The following is a 13,907-nucleotide window of genomic DNA, read 5'->3' on the forward strand; positions in this document are numbered from 1 at the left end:
GTCACATTCTAAGAGTGTAGAGCTTTTTGAGGTCATCTAGGACAAAATGAAAATTATCAGATATCTTTTCATCATGTTTCTAGATAAGAATGACTGATCGTTTGGAACTAATAACTAGTATCTGAATTTGTCTTTCTCCTCCTCACAATTATTTCTTTATTGTCATGTCATTATGCCACAGGTGGGTAACTTTGATTGATATATAAACTCTGCTGTGGGTTGTCTAGTGGGTGGAACTGTATTAATCATATGGATTCTCCTGGATTTTAAACTGAAATATTTTGTTTTAAGCAAATATTACACTTTTCATTTGCTTCCAAGCTTAAAATGGCTGGAAATTGTGTTGCTAGTTTTCAGGAATCATAGCCATAAAATCCTCCAACAGCCATAGAAAATGATTTGTGGGACAGTCTGGCTAAGAACTGTTTTGTTTCTAATAGCAATAGTGTTTAGATTTATATACCACTTCATAATGCTTTACAGCCCTCTCTAAACAGTTTACAATGTCAGCATATTACCCCCAACAATCTGAGTCCCCATTTTACCAACATCGGAAGAATGGAAGGTTGATTCAACCTTGAGCTGGTGAGAATCTAACTGTCGAACTGCTGATAGTCAGCAGTTAGCAGAATTACCCTGCAGTACTACATTCTAACCACTATGCCACCATGACTCTAATAATTGGCTAAGGAGAAATAACTATAAATAATTGAGCTTTTAGGTTAAATCTAATACATAATTAAAATAAATAAATAAAGGAATTTTATTGCCTAAAACTGGATTATCTGTACCTATGGAGTCACTATTTGTAATGAAAATTGCTGCTGAGGTTCTTTCCATTCCACCTCCAAGAGGCAATGTCAGCAAAATGGATAGTTATGTATAGATCATTCAATCCAATGTTACATATAAACATCTCACAGCATTTCTTAAGTACTGGTTTATATACTACTTTCCACTTTCCTAAATTATCACACTGATTTCTCCTTTAGGCATTTAGACAAAGGCATATGGAATCTTTCAGTCATTCCAGATGATTGCTCCAAAAGTGTTGTGTAGCCTCTTGAATCTACCAGTGTGGATCCTATAGGACAACCTCATTGTAAAGTTTCAAAAATAATATAAAAAGTAATAATTTAAATATTAATAAGATCAGATTGTATCGACCACATCTGGCAATTTTTAAAGCTGAAAAGAAAAGAGGGAGACTAGTAAGATTACAAAACAAGGACATTAACAATGGCAATATTTTATGACTTCCTATTCTTCTGTTACTTCTTATTACCTTTCTGGTAAATAACTTATTAATATTTCATAATATGTTTTCATTAAACAATGCACATTCAGCAACAATAAAACAATAACTTCCCACAATAGGACATTCACTTTCTCAATTTACAAGATTCAGATCATTGATCATTCAAACCAGCATTTTCTTTAGCAACTGCAGGTTGCTATCCAGTAAGAATTATTTCTGCCAGCCATCAAACTTTGGGTGTTCAACACCCAAAGTATATTATTATATTATATGGAGATTAACATGCTATATGAGAAAATATCAAGTGATATATCATTCATTGGCTTTATTTCCTTAAGGAAAGAAGCTCATAATAGCCTGTGAAGTAGATATCACACAGAAGATTGGCTGAATCTAACAATAAAGTGTACTTATAATGTATGTTGTAGAGCTTATAACAATATATATATATACAATGGTTTTAATGGAGTGGGTTGGTGTTTTGAGCTTTCTCAACAAGTTTACTAAAAGATACCTTTAAAAAAATGAATAGTGTTGCTTTGCTTACGTGACTATTTGACATCTATATGAAGCTTCTGGTCATTTAATGGCATGGAGTGAAATATAAATTATATCCAGATTTATATCTCTACCAACCAAGCAATGCCAAGGAGACTCTGTCTGTAGGTGGTAGGAATTTGGATGAGGAAGAGTAGGTTTCAACTGAATCTTAGCAAAACTGGTTCTGGTTTTAGGGCTTTTGGTTCTAGGAATTTTCCATATGTAGCTCAGAGCAGAGTATTACCTCCCTGACAGAACCTCTGCACAATTCAGGGATTCTCCTGGACTTATGGCTTCTACTTGAAGAGTAGGGGACTACCATGGCCAGGATAATTTTGTTCAACTTCTTGTTGTGTGCCAATTGTACCTGTTCCTGAGAGAGAGGGTCTGCCATAGTCTCTCTTGCCTTAGTCATCTCCCAAATGGATTGTTTCAATGTATTTTATAAGAGGCTGCCCTTGAAGAACATCTCAAAGGAGCAATTGATGGAATATGAAGCATTATAAGCAGGTAATTACAGATAACCCTTCTTCTCTGCTAATTGCATAGGTTGTCACTAGGTTTCTGAATCCAATTTGAATTGCTATTAAGATAAGCCTTTCATGACATGGAGCTATATTATCTGAAGAACCACCTCTTCCCAATTGTATTTACTCACTCCAACAGAACTGTCAGGTGTCTATTATGTAGTCTCCATCTGGCAACACCCCAAAAACAACTCTCCTTTCTCATGGAACTTGCTCTTTGGTTTGTCATTCCTCTGGAGGTTAAACTAGCCTCAGCTCTGGCCTTTTTTATACTTTGGAAAATCTGGTAATACCAGAAACAGAACACGACATGTGGCAGATTCCATGGGATGGTTATGTTGTTATGTTGGTTTCTAACATTGGCTACAATTATGCATTTTGAAATGATTTTTGTGTTGATTTATTTTTTTAACTGTGGTTCACTGCTCAAAGTCACAATGTCAGGAGATGGGTCATATACATTGAAATAAATATATTTGTTTTTGCTTTTTTTCCCCTTAGCTTTGTATATTATGTTTCTTACCTTGTTACTGAATTGTATAAGAGTCCCTAAGGAATTCATTCTGGATAGCTTTTCATTTTAATAGCTGTAAATTTTTACTTTTATCAAATACTTAAGTTCCTTGATAAATGTTAAGATTGCTCATGCATGGTAAATACTTGTTTTCAAAATTACAAAAAATGAAAAAAATTCTGCCTTCATATATTCTACCCTTTTTGTTTCCCATTTTGTAGATACACAAAAAGCCCAGTGCAATAAATAAACTTACCATCCCTATGTTTGGATGTGCATTTTAATCTATGCTAATTTTACACACAACAGTTGCTCCAGCCAGATCCTATTTAAAGACTTTCCACAGTTAGAGACATTGCTATTTTCCTGAAATAAATGTTTCTGTATGAAACCCCTGTTTTTGTATGTGCTGGTAACTGATACCATCAATGGAATGCCAAGCACTGTGTTTGTCAAAGGAGTTAAAAAGTCCCAGCAATGAATTCAGTACCATCTGGGAGAAGGAACTTCTAACTGAGAAGTCTCCAAAGATGAACAGCATGAAACCACTCTATTGGGTGGTCCCACCAAAGCTAAAATCAAGTACCACATCATAATAAGCTTTCAGAAAGTCAGACATTCAGAATGTCAAAAACCAAGTGTCAAAATTCAAACTTGACGTTCTATCAAGAATAAAGTGATTCTGTTTGTAAGATTTCTCTTACTTAGTTCTGACTATTCTCAATCATGTTTGCCCTTCTCTCTATCCGAACAGGAAATTAAGCCCACAAATATGTATCCATAAAAACATTTTTTTCCCTGAAAAATAAGATGGCAGAAGACTCTTCTCGGAGTTAGAAAAACATTTCAGCATATTGGTGGTCAAATTCTAACAGAGAATTAAAATAAATTCTGTAGGTTAATTGCTTTTAGATTCCATGCAGTGCTAAAGTAGATACATTCTAGATTGGAAATTAAATGCCTTTTATGCATTCACAAGTAAGCAGGGAATACCAAACATTTGTCAAGAGTATTTAAGACATTGGAGCTATATGTGTCTCCTTTGAACATACACATACATACACTTCTCAATTTCTTCTCCTTAAAAAGACCCCAAAGAATATTTCTGTACAAGAACCTTTTTGACCTGAGATGTGGGGGGAAATCAGAACCTCACCAATGAAGAGCAGATGGATGTTTCAAAGTCAGCCTTTCAGGTTTGCATTTTGAGAAAAAAAAGATTCACCAAGGCAACTTCTTAATGAATTAATTCAAGCACAAGGAAGTTTTGCTTATTCAGTTCCTAAAATTCTGTATCCGACTTTGTTCCTCAAAATTAAACATAATCACATTTTATATTAATCTTGATTCCCTGGTTGTGCACCACTGTTAAAGGTTTGACAGATTCCCAGACCTTAGAAAGAACTGATGTAAAACAATGTCCTGAAGGTAGATTCCTGAGTAGCTATTTCTCTTCCTCTCTTCCCAGCTACAGCATTAAATAGTCACACACAGACACACCAATCTCTTTGAAACCTGCCAGGAAAGTGGAAGAGAAAGTTAAAAAGCTTTTCATGGATGAAAGTGGATTGTTTTCATCTCCTTGAGATGAAAGTGTTCCATTGGGAACACTTCTGAAGACAAGAAGCCTGCTAAATACTGGCATGAGTCACTTTGCCACTATCTACTGTTAAACTAAAATTGACTTTAATGTTACTGAATAAATGGTTTTTCTACTGAAAAGCACTACATATTTTTATTACAATTACAGGATGTTCAGTCCTTCAATGGTGAGAAAGAACTCAGACAGGACATGTAAACTAGATTAATGAATATATACCGGAACAATGTTAATTTCCTAATTCCAAACTTTACAAAATGTAACTGGGTCATTTTGTCACAGAGAAACAAATATGGGTATTGAGTGCAAACTGTTTGGATTTGGAGTTCAGAACAATATCAAAAGTAATGTGCTCTAATTTCATAAATAAAGCTTAATAATTTAAAGAGGAATAATTGGTGCAGTTAAGCAATGAATATGTCCTATATCAATATTATAATATTTTGTTGTTATCATAGCTAACTATAAAACTACTGTATGTCATAATTCCTTGCAGAATTTAAAAAAATATTGTAATGGTACTTTCCTTCCTCTGTTGTATATCACAGGTATTATGGTAATTTTAATGTATTTTACTGATTACCACTTCTGGGTGAGTGCTTCCAAATCCATTTAAAAAAATAAAAATTATTTAGGAGTAATGTTTCTTGGCACTATTGTTCATATCCACTTCTTTATTGTTTACAAAGTTGTAGGAGAAGAACTCTAATTTGGTGGAAAGGGTCTAGTCTAGGAAGTGGTGCAGACCACTAACAAGAGACATTTGTTACCTTCCCTGTGTTTTAGTATATAAAGGCAACAACTTACTTTTCCTAACTTCTTATCACTAAGCCTACGTGTACTATACTTTAAAAAAAAGATTTAAAAAATACGAGGCAGTGAACACACCTAATACTCCTAACTCCTCTTGTTTTCCCCATAACAATTCTATAAAGTGAGCTGAGCTGAAGAAATGACAGGCATAAAGTCACCTAGCTGGCTTTCATGTCTAGAATGGGACTACTTCCTAAACAGTCTTATCAATAATTCTGTTCTTAGTTGGCTGAGTTTACCTTTAGCCATCATTTAGGCACAATCAACCAGTTACCTTCATAGTATACAGAATAATAAGGTTGGAAAGGATCTTGGAGGTATTCTGATCCAGTCCACCCCGGTTCTCAAGCAGGAGACATTGTACAATTCCAGACAAATGGTTATCCAGTCTCTTCCTCTCAATGATAGAACACTCAAAACCTCTGGAGGTAGGCCATTTCACTGATTAATTGTTCTCACTGTCAGAAATTTCTCCTAATATGAGACTATGCTGAATGTTCGGGGATGAAATTTAAATAACTAATGCAAGTCATTAAATCCTACTGAAATTCACCCAATATTTTTTATAGAACCCAGACAAATAAAAATTGCCTGAGTTCTCTTAGCAAATTATATATCTTTGTATGCATATGCGTGTAGGTAGGTAGGTATGTATATAGGCAAGTGTGTGTATATATGTGTATATATGGCATCAATTTTTCAAAAGGAAAATCTGGGAAATTTTTGATTGTACATTTGATGGATGTTCCTGGAAAATGGTAGACATAATAATTAAAGGGGTCACCTAATAAAGTTGATTGTTAAGGAGATTTTTAAATAGAAAAAAAGAAACATTACAGCACATTATTTACCTATGGGATTCACTAGCCTAACATATAGTTATGGTAACTAACTTAGATGGCTTTCAAAAACAATAGGATATTCACATAAGTTAGATTTCCGTGATTGCTGTTACAGATTTGAAATTATATATGGGTATCTCCGAATTCTAGTTGCAGAGAAACAATACAATAATTGTATATATTTCCTGGTAACATTCTAGATGCATCTGTTTGGCTACTGCAAGAATGAAATACAAAACTAATATAGACTTTGATCAATCAGCACTATTCTAATGTTCTAAAATGGGAATACCTATGGAAAATGTCCATGAAAATGACCAGGGAAAGATGGTTTCACTTAGTTCTAAGATACGCCTGGTATCTAGTATAAGTGATACAAGTATATTGCTGAACTGATTTAAGCTGATCTATGACCATAATAAAATTTGATTTGATATTGCTAAACTAATTGGGAACAATGTTATTAAACAATTTAGATGCAATTGGAAAACTGTTAAAGAATTTAAGGATATTACATATACAATACAAGCTTACCAGAAAGACATTAATGCAATAACAGCAAAAAATGAAATCGTTAGTTCACCGATGCCATTAATATAATCTCAGAATCTCAAGTCATCTTATTCTTGATATCTCAGCTAATTATCTGACCAAAATTGCAATATAATCATCATAATTATCAATTACTAAGAACTTTGTCATCACTGAAATTGCCTAGAGTCCCTCTAAGTGATTGTCCATTATTATTCTCTCATAGTGAAAGCCATAGTTTAACTGTGCCATGTGACTCAAAAGAGTCTCTTCTGATTGTCTCTTTTCAAATGGAGATCTAGATTAAATTAGCTTTTGAAGGAACTGGGTAAGAAAGGCACAATGTTTTATGATTGTCATTTTGGATTTTTGAAGGTGGCTTTGGGTTCAACTACAAATTGAAATAAGTAACCTTCAAATAATCCAGAGTTAAACTAGGTTCTCAGACTGAAACTTGACAATGTTGTTTGTCGGTTTTTACTGATGTTTTCTCCCTTTTCTGAAGAGAGAAAATACATATATAAAACCCATTAAAATAAATCACCCTAGTACATTAAATTTAAATTGTCTTCCATTATAATCTCTGAATTGGATATAATACTGTTGACAATCCAGTTCCATATATATTATAATGAATCTATAGAATTCAGTGAATGTTGAAATTCACATATTGATGTGAATTGATACATATTGATAACTCTAGTCAAAATTGATGATTGTCAACCCTTATTAGTAACATGATTCTCATCTTGATAATTATTAATATTTATAAGCATTTATGAATGCTAGCAGTCTTGGTATTTTATATACTGTATACATGTTCCCCTTTTCATGACTACATACATATTAAGTTTATTTAAAATGCATGCATGCAATTATTTTAAATCTGTTATTTCTTGGTTTCTTATATATGTGCTAATTGCCAGATGCATCATAATAACATCACATGGAACAATTCTCACTCCTACAAATCAATAGTGAAAACCAAATAGCAGTGGTATTGAAATATAGAAATAAATTGAAAGCTGTGGCTCACCAAAGCATCATTGATATAGCGTGTCAGACAGACTTCCTTTCTACAAACCTTTTAAGTCTACAAACTACCTGTTCAAATCTGGTTTGCTCAGCACACAGGAGTGGGGCCCACTTTAATGTTTTATCCTCAGTAGTATTGGATAGGAAATTTCAAAAAATCCCATACAGAGGAATTGTTCCTATAATCAAAATAAACTTGAGATTTGGTGCAAATATTACTTCACTCTGCTTTCTAGGAGAACTTGGTATGCTTGCATTGGTATGCCTGTACCACCCTTAAAAAAGATCCAATTTTTAAAAATGGAGTTGTAGTTTATTTTCTGTTCTCAAACTGGAACCCTGCAATAACAGAGTTCCAAATTTTTATTGGCAGCTGTTATCACAGAAAGGCTTAAGTATCATAATCTTGGGATGATGTCACTGCATAGTCTTGTTATCTTTGTATCTCATTTTCATTTTATCTTTTTTTGTTTTGTCCTGTTTTGCTCTGTTTTGTTTTTTTCTTATGCTTGTAAATTTAAAGTAGTAGGTATGTGTGGTGGTTTTATTGCTCTCATTGCATTTGAGCCTGCTTTTATGTGCTGTTCTTTATTGTTGTAGCTTTTCTGCTGGTCACTGATCCATAACTAAATAGAATTTCAATATAGAAATAAAGACGTATCAAGGATAATAGAAAAGATTCTTGTTTTCACCTAATAAAAGATTTCACGGAACCATTTCAACCATTCCATGAAGCCACTGAATATTCAGTTATATGTGGAAATATTGAACTAAAATTTTAATTCAGATTAACTCATGAGTGGCCTTGGGTCTAACCCATTCCCAGTGGTAATTCTAAAATAACTTATTTAATGATCATAAGGTTGGCAAACAATTTTATTACTACTATTCCAGTGCAGTAAGTGCTGATACCAGTATATTTCTAACAAATGATGAAAGGAAATACTTCTGGTACAGAGACCTTTGAGATCTCTTCCAGCCCTATGATTCTATGTTCTATGATCTATGAATAGTAAGGAGCTTTACTTTTTGGAAATCCTAAGTCTATTGCATAACTGGTTGCTCTACCTTTTGCAGCTTGTGCTGGAATAGAGGTGTGAATTAATGTAAGGTAAATCTCTCCGAAGACCAGCTAGCTCTTGATTTCTCTGTGAAAATGACTATCTGATTTTTTTTGACAACAATAAAAAAGGGTTTTGATACTGATTTCTGCTGTTTTGTTTCAATTTCTAATCTTATAGCCTGGTTTTCCTGATTAGCTTTTTCAAGATCAGCTGAAATAAGGTAGGCGTAACTACTTTCTATGAATGAATTGTCCTTGCAGGGTAAACCATATAATAATCACAACTGTTGAACTACTTCTGCTTTATTGTAAAGCCACACTGACAGAATCTTGCAAGCATGAAAGTTAAATTATTCCCCCACCCATATCTTTAACTGCACAAGAAACTAGAGAGGGTAACTTTTGAGCCTTTTTCCTTGGCCACTATCTAGCTGTGGGTTATGCTGTCTCTTGTCTGACTGTTCCCCTGAAAGTGTCTCTTCACCCTATGTTTCAATGTCTTTCCTACATATCATTACAGAATATTTAAATAATTAACTTGTTCAGGACATTCATAATATTGACAATGTATCCTCTGCTGAAAGAATGAACAAAATGGAGAGAAGGAAATATTTGTGTGGAGTGAAAGGGGTTCCCTACTTCTCTTAGACCCATTCCATTCAATTACGCACAGACCAAAATGTTAGTCAGATCACAACGAACAAATTGTGGGGAGCCTAAAAATCACATATATTATTTATTGATCTATTCATCAAAGATAAAAACAAATACAAAGCATCTCTTAAAAAAACAGTCTGCTAAACTAAGAGAGCGTGGTAATAATGATATCAGCTAATAGCATTTTTCACTCTAGCAGAATCAGTATTGCGAGAGAATCAAGTATGTCAATTTTTACTGCTATTAACTGATAACTACCCCCTTCTGTTCCACTTGGAATATGCCAAATATTTTGGTAAGATTTATTTCATTGTTCCATCTGTACAGTTGTGTCTGATTCTCAGAGAAAAACCTGGACAATCTATACAGTTTTCTTGGCAAGGTTTTTCAGAAATATTTTGCCATTGCTTCATTTGTAGAGCTAAGAGAAAGTAACTGACCCAAGGTCATCCAGCTGGCTTTGTGCCTAAGGTAAGACTAGTAAACACAGTCTCCTGTTTTTATATTGATTCCTTAACCACAACACCAAACTGGTTCTCTTTGATAAGAATAACAATGACTAAAGATGCTTTGTGGAATCTGAAGACGTGCATATGTCTGGGAGATAAAAATTTAGCACTTCCCTTCCTGTTTTACAGTAGTGATGATTACTGAAATGTAATTTTATGAGATGACCATCATTGGTTTTATTCATTTTGTATTTTTCTGTCCTGTTAATCATTTTCATAGTCCCCATTTGTCTTTCATGTAGCTTTCACGAATGTAAATCAACCCAAGGACTGTATGGACTTCAGAAGAGTAAATCCTAGAAATAGAAAGTTTCATTCCACATCATAAATTAACTGTCACATATTGTGACATTTTATAGAATCCATTAGCATGGACAGGGCTGAAGTGACAATCACAACTGAGAGGCAATAAGTACAGGAAAAAAAAAAAACCAAATAAGCCAAGTGAATTAGAAACCCAACATGTCTTCACAAATTCTGCTCCTGCCACTTCAGTTGCTAATATATACATCAGTTCTATTTTCAAAACTGTAACTATTAATGCTAAACTTCAATTAACTAAGAATCTTTTCTACTGTTTCACATAATTTTGGGGGGCAGGGATAATAAATTGATAGGATGGTGGAGAAATTTTTGCACTTGACATCTTAATGTCATCTAGTCATGTTTCCCAAAACCTCCATAAAATTGGAACACTATTATTTTTCAATATTTACACATTTCTGAATTTTGTAGTGTATGTCTATATAGACAGAATGTGGGCAAAATATTTGGAAAAGTGTAGAAATAATAGAATAGAATAGAATAGAATAGAATAGAATAGAATAGAATAGAATAGAATAGAATAGAATAGAATAGAATAACAGAGTTAGAGGGGACCTTGGAGGTCTTCTAGTACAACCCCCTGCTTAGGCAGAAAACCCTACACCACTTCAGACAAATGATTATCTAATCTCTTCTTAAAAACTTCCAGTCGTTTTTAAGAAGAGATTAGTTGATGGCTGTATTATTTTTTTTAAAATATATTACTTTTTACAACAGTTGATGCTTTTTCCAATGTTTGTACAAAAGTTGTTATGTCTTTGGAGAATTACAGACAAAATGACTTCCTAACGTGGAAATGGGCTTGGATGAATCTTAAAATCAGAAAAGTGAGAAACTAATTGAAGTTACCCACCCCTAAAATAAGGAAAGGCATGCGCCCCCACCCCCAAAAAAGTAAGTCTCTGGGTGGACTGAAAAATAGCAGTTACAGGCACTATGTAGAATCTTTGTAAGAATGCAGTATTGCAGGCTAACTCTTTCCACTGCCAAAATCAAGATAGGGCTCAAGGTTGACTCAAACTTCAATTCTTCTGAGGTTGGTAAAATGAGGACCCAGATTGTTGGGGGCAATATGCTGACTCTGCAAACTGCTTAGATAATGCTGTAAAGCACTATGAAACAACATCTACCGTAAGTCTATCTGCTATTGCTATCTAGATCCAATCTTTTCCTATCAATTGTTTTTTCTTCTCAACCAAGTCTGCGTTCATGTCAGATACTGCCAATTGAAATTTAGAGGGCAATATGGTTGAAATTGTGTTAGGACAGGACTATCTCTAAGTAGAGGTGCAGATGAATTTTGCAGTTGCTACATTTATTACTATTATTATGGTTAGTCATATAGTCAGTCAGATGTTTAGATAAATTGAGAGAGGTGGTTGGTTTGGAAATATGAAAATAAATGAAAATAAAAATCAGGCATTTTTATCCACTCACCATACCCTTTCCAAGGATCTGAGATAAGCAGATGTTGTTATTACTATTATTATACACACAACAATGTGAAATCATAGCTGCCAGTTCTTTAGTTATGATTAGCCTTCATTTATAGATAGATAGATAGATAGATAGATAGATAGATAGATAGATAGATAGATCGATCGATCGATCTTGGGTTATTCAGGTTTTTTCCCACGTAAAATTGGAAGTATCTAGATGACATTTTGATGAAGTCTCATTCATCATCTTCAGGCTTGTGTCTTCGGCTTTGTGCTTCTCAGAGTAATGTGAGCTTGCAGCTGCTTCTTCCTTTTAACTGCTAGTGGGGGTGTGATTTGATTGGGTGGGGGCTTGGCTGTGTTCTGATTGGGTGTGGGGGGGTGTTCTCATTGGTTGGGGGTTTGGCTGTGTTATTTATTTGTTTGTTTTCTGAGGTTATTCTGAGAATATTGCACCTCGGGGAGGAAACCCACCATCTGACCAGGACCTATGAAAAACTTGAAGTCCAAAGAGCTTCCATTTTATGTGACCTCGCATTCCTATGCAACTGCCGAGATCAAAATTTAATCCCCATAAACTTCCAATTAAAATTCCACACCAACACAGCAGCCACTAAACGCATCCTAAAAAGAACAGAATTGGCCCTAATTAGAAATGAACTTCACACAAAAAGATTCCTCCTAGACCAAATCAACAAAGATCTCCTCACACTTCACCTCAGATTCAGCAACAAGATTCACCCCGCACTTTGGGACAAATCCAAACAACTCGCTTTCTGGAGAGCCGAAACACAGACCATCCTCAAGACAGACACACGAACCAACAAACTCAGAAAATTACAACAATGCCAGAAACAAACTCTTCCCCCTCACAGCCACACATGAAACAAACAGTGCACAACATCTCAGACAAGATCCTCACCAAAGCCGAAACCAATGGCCTTTCGAAAGGATTCGACTTTGCTGTCGCTCCCAAACACATCCCCACAGAAACCATTATATGCAGAGTTGAAATCAGCCTGACCAAAACCAACCCTGATGATGCTAACAGAATCAGACTTGAAATCACCAGCATCCTCTGCACTAGCAAACCACCCAAAAGCAACTTATCCAAAGAAGAACAAACTGCACTACTTAACCTGAAAGAAGACACCAGCATAATAATCCTACCAGCAGACAAGGGCAACACGACAGTGGTTATGAACACATCTGACTACCAAACCAAGTTAACCAACCTACTCCAAGATCCCACATACAAACCCCTAAACACAGACCCCACCACCTACCTAGAAAAAACCACCAGATCCAAAATAAAAGTGCTGCTTGCAATGGCATGAAGCCGAAAGCACCAGCCTGAGGATGGCAAGTGGGACCTCGCCAAATCATCGCCAAGATACTCTTAATGTTACATGGGAAAAGACCTGAACACACCTAGACCTATATATATATATATGTATATGTATAATACACACACACACATGTATGTATATTTGTTTTCTGAGGTTCTCACGGGTATTTGTATGTGGATCTTTGGTTGTTGGGTTTTCTCCCACGTAAGATTGAAGTATCTAGCAACGCGTTTCGATGAAGTCTCATTCATCATCTTCAGGCTTCTGTCTTGGCTCTGGGCTTCTCAGAGTGAATGAGAAGCCCAGAGCCGAAGACAGAAGCCTGAAGATGATGAATGAGACTTCATCGAAACGTTGCCTAGATACTCAAATCTTACGCGGAGAAAACCCAACAACCAAAGATCCACACACACACACACACACACACACACACACACACACACATATATATATATATATATATATATATATATATATATATATATATATATACACATACATATACATATATGTGTGTGTGTGTGTGTGTGTGTGTATCTATCTGTATATCAATGCACAGATTTTCTAAGTGTCATTCAAGATATTTGGGTGTGACACCCAATATACAAATAACCACTGGGACTGTAGCAAAGGAGGGAAAAAAAACTCCAGAGAAGTTCCTGACATAGGAAATCTAGTCCTGTCAAGAATGTAATAAGGGTTAATGGGAAGGCAGTTTCTGTAAGCAACAGCAGAATGTTTCCTTCCTGCCTTCCTTACATGATTAAGTCAGTGATTTCTTCTAACAACGGGTTCTCCGAACTGCTTAGAATGTTAACAACTGGTTCTAGTGAATAGGTGCAAACTGGTAGAATCCCACCCCTGGTTTCAACTCCTTCCCTCAAAACGATGGTATAGAGCATTGCA

This window comes from Pseudonaja textilis, chromosome 1, assembly GCF_049901715.1.
Source record: "Pseudonaja textilis isolate UNSWEBS1 chromosome 1, rPseTex1.2, whole genome shotgun sequence".
Classification (NCBI taxonomy): domain Eukaryota; kingdom Metazoa; phylum Chordata; class Lepidosauria; order Squamata; family Elapidae; genus Pseudonaja; species Pseudonaja textilis.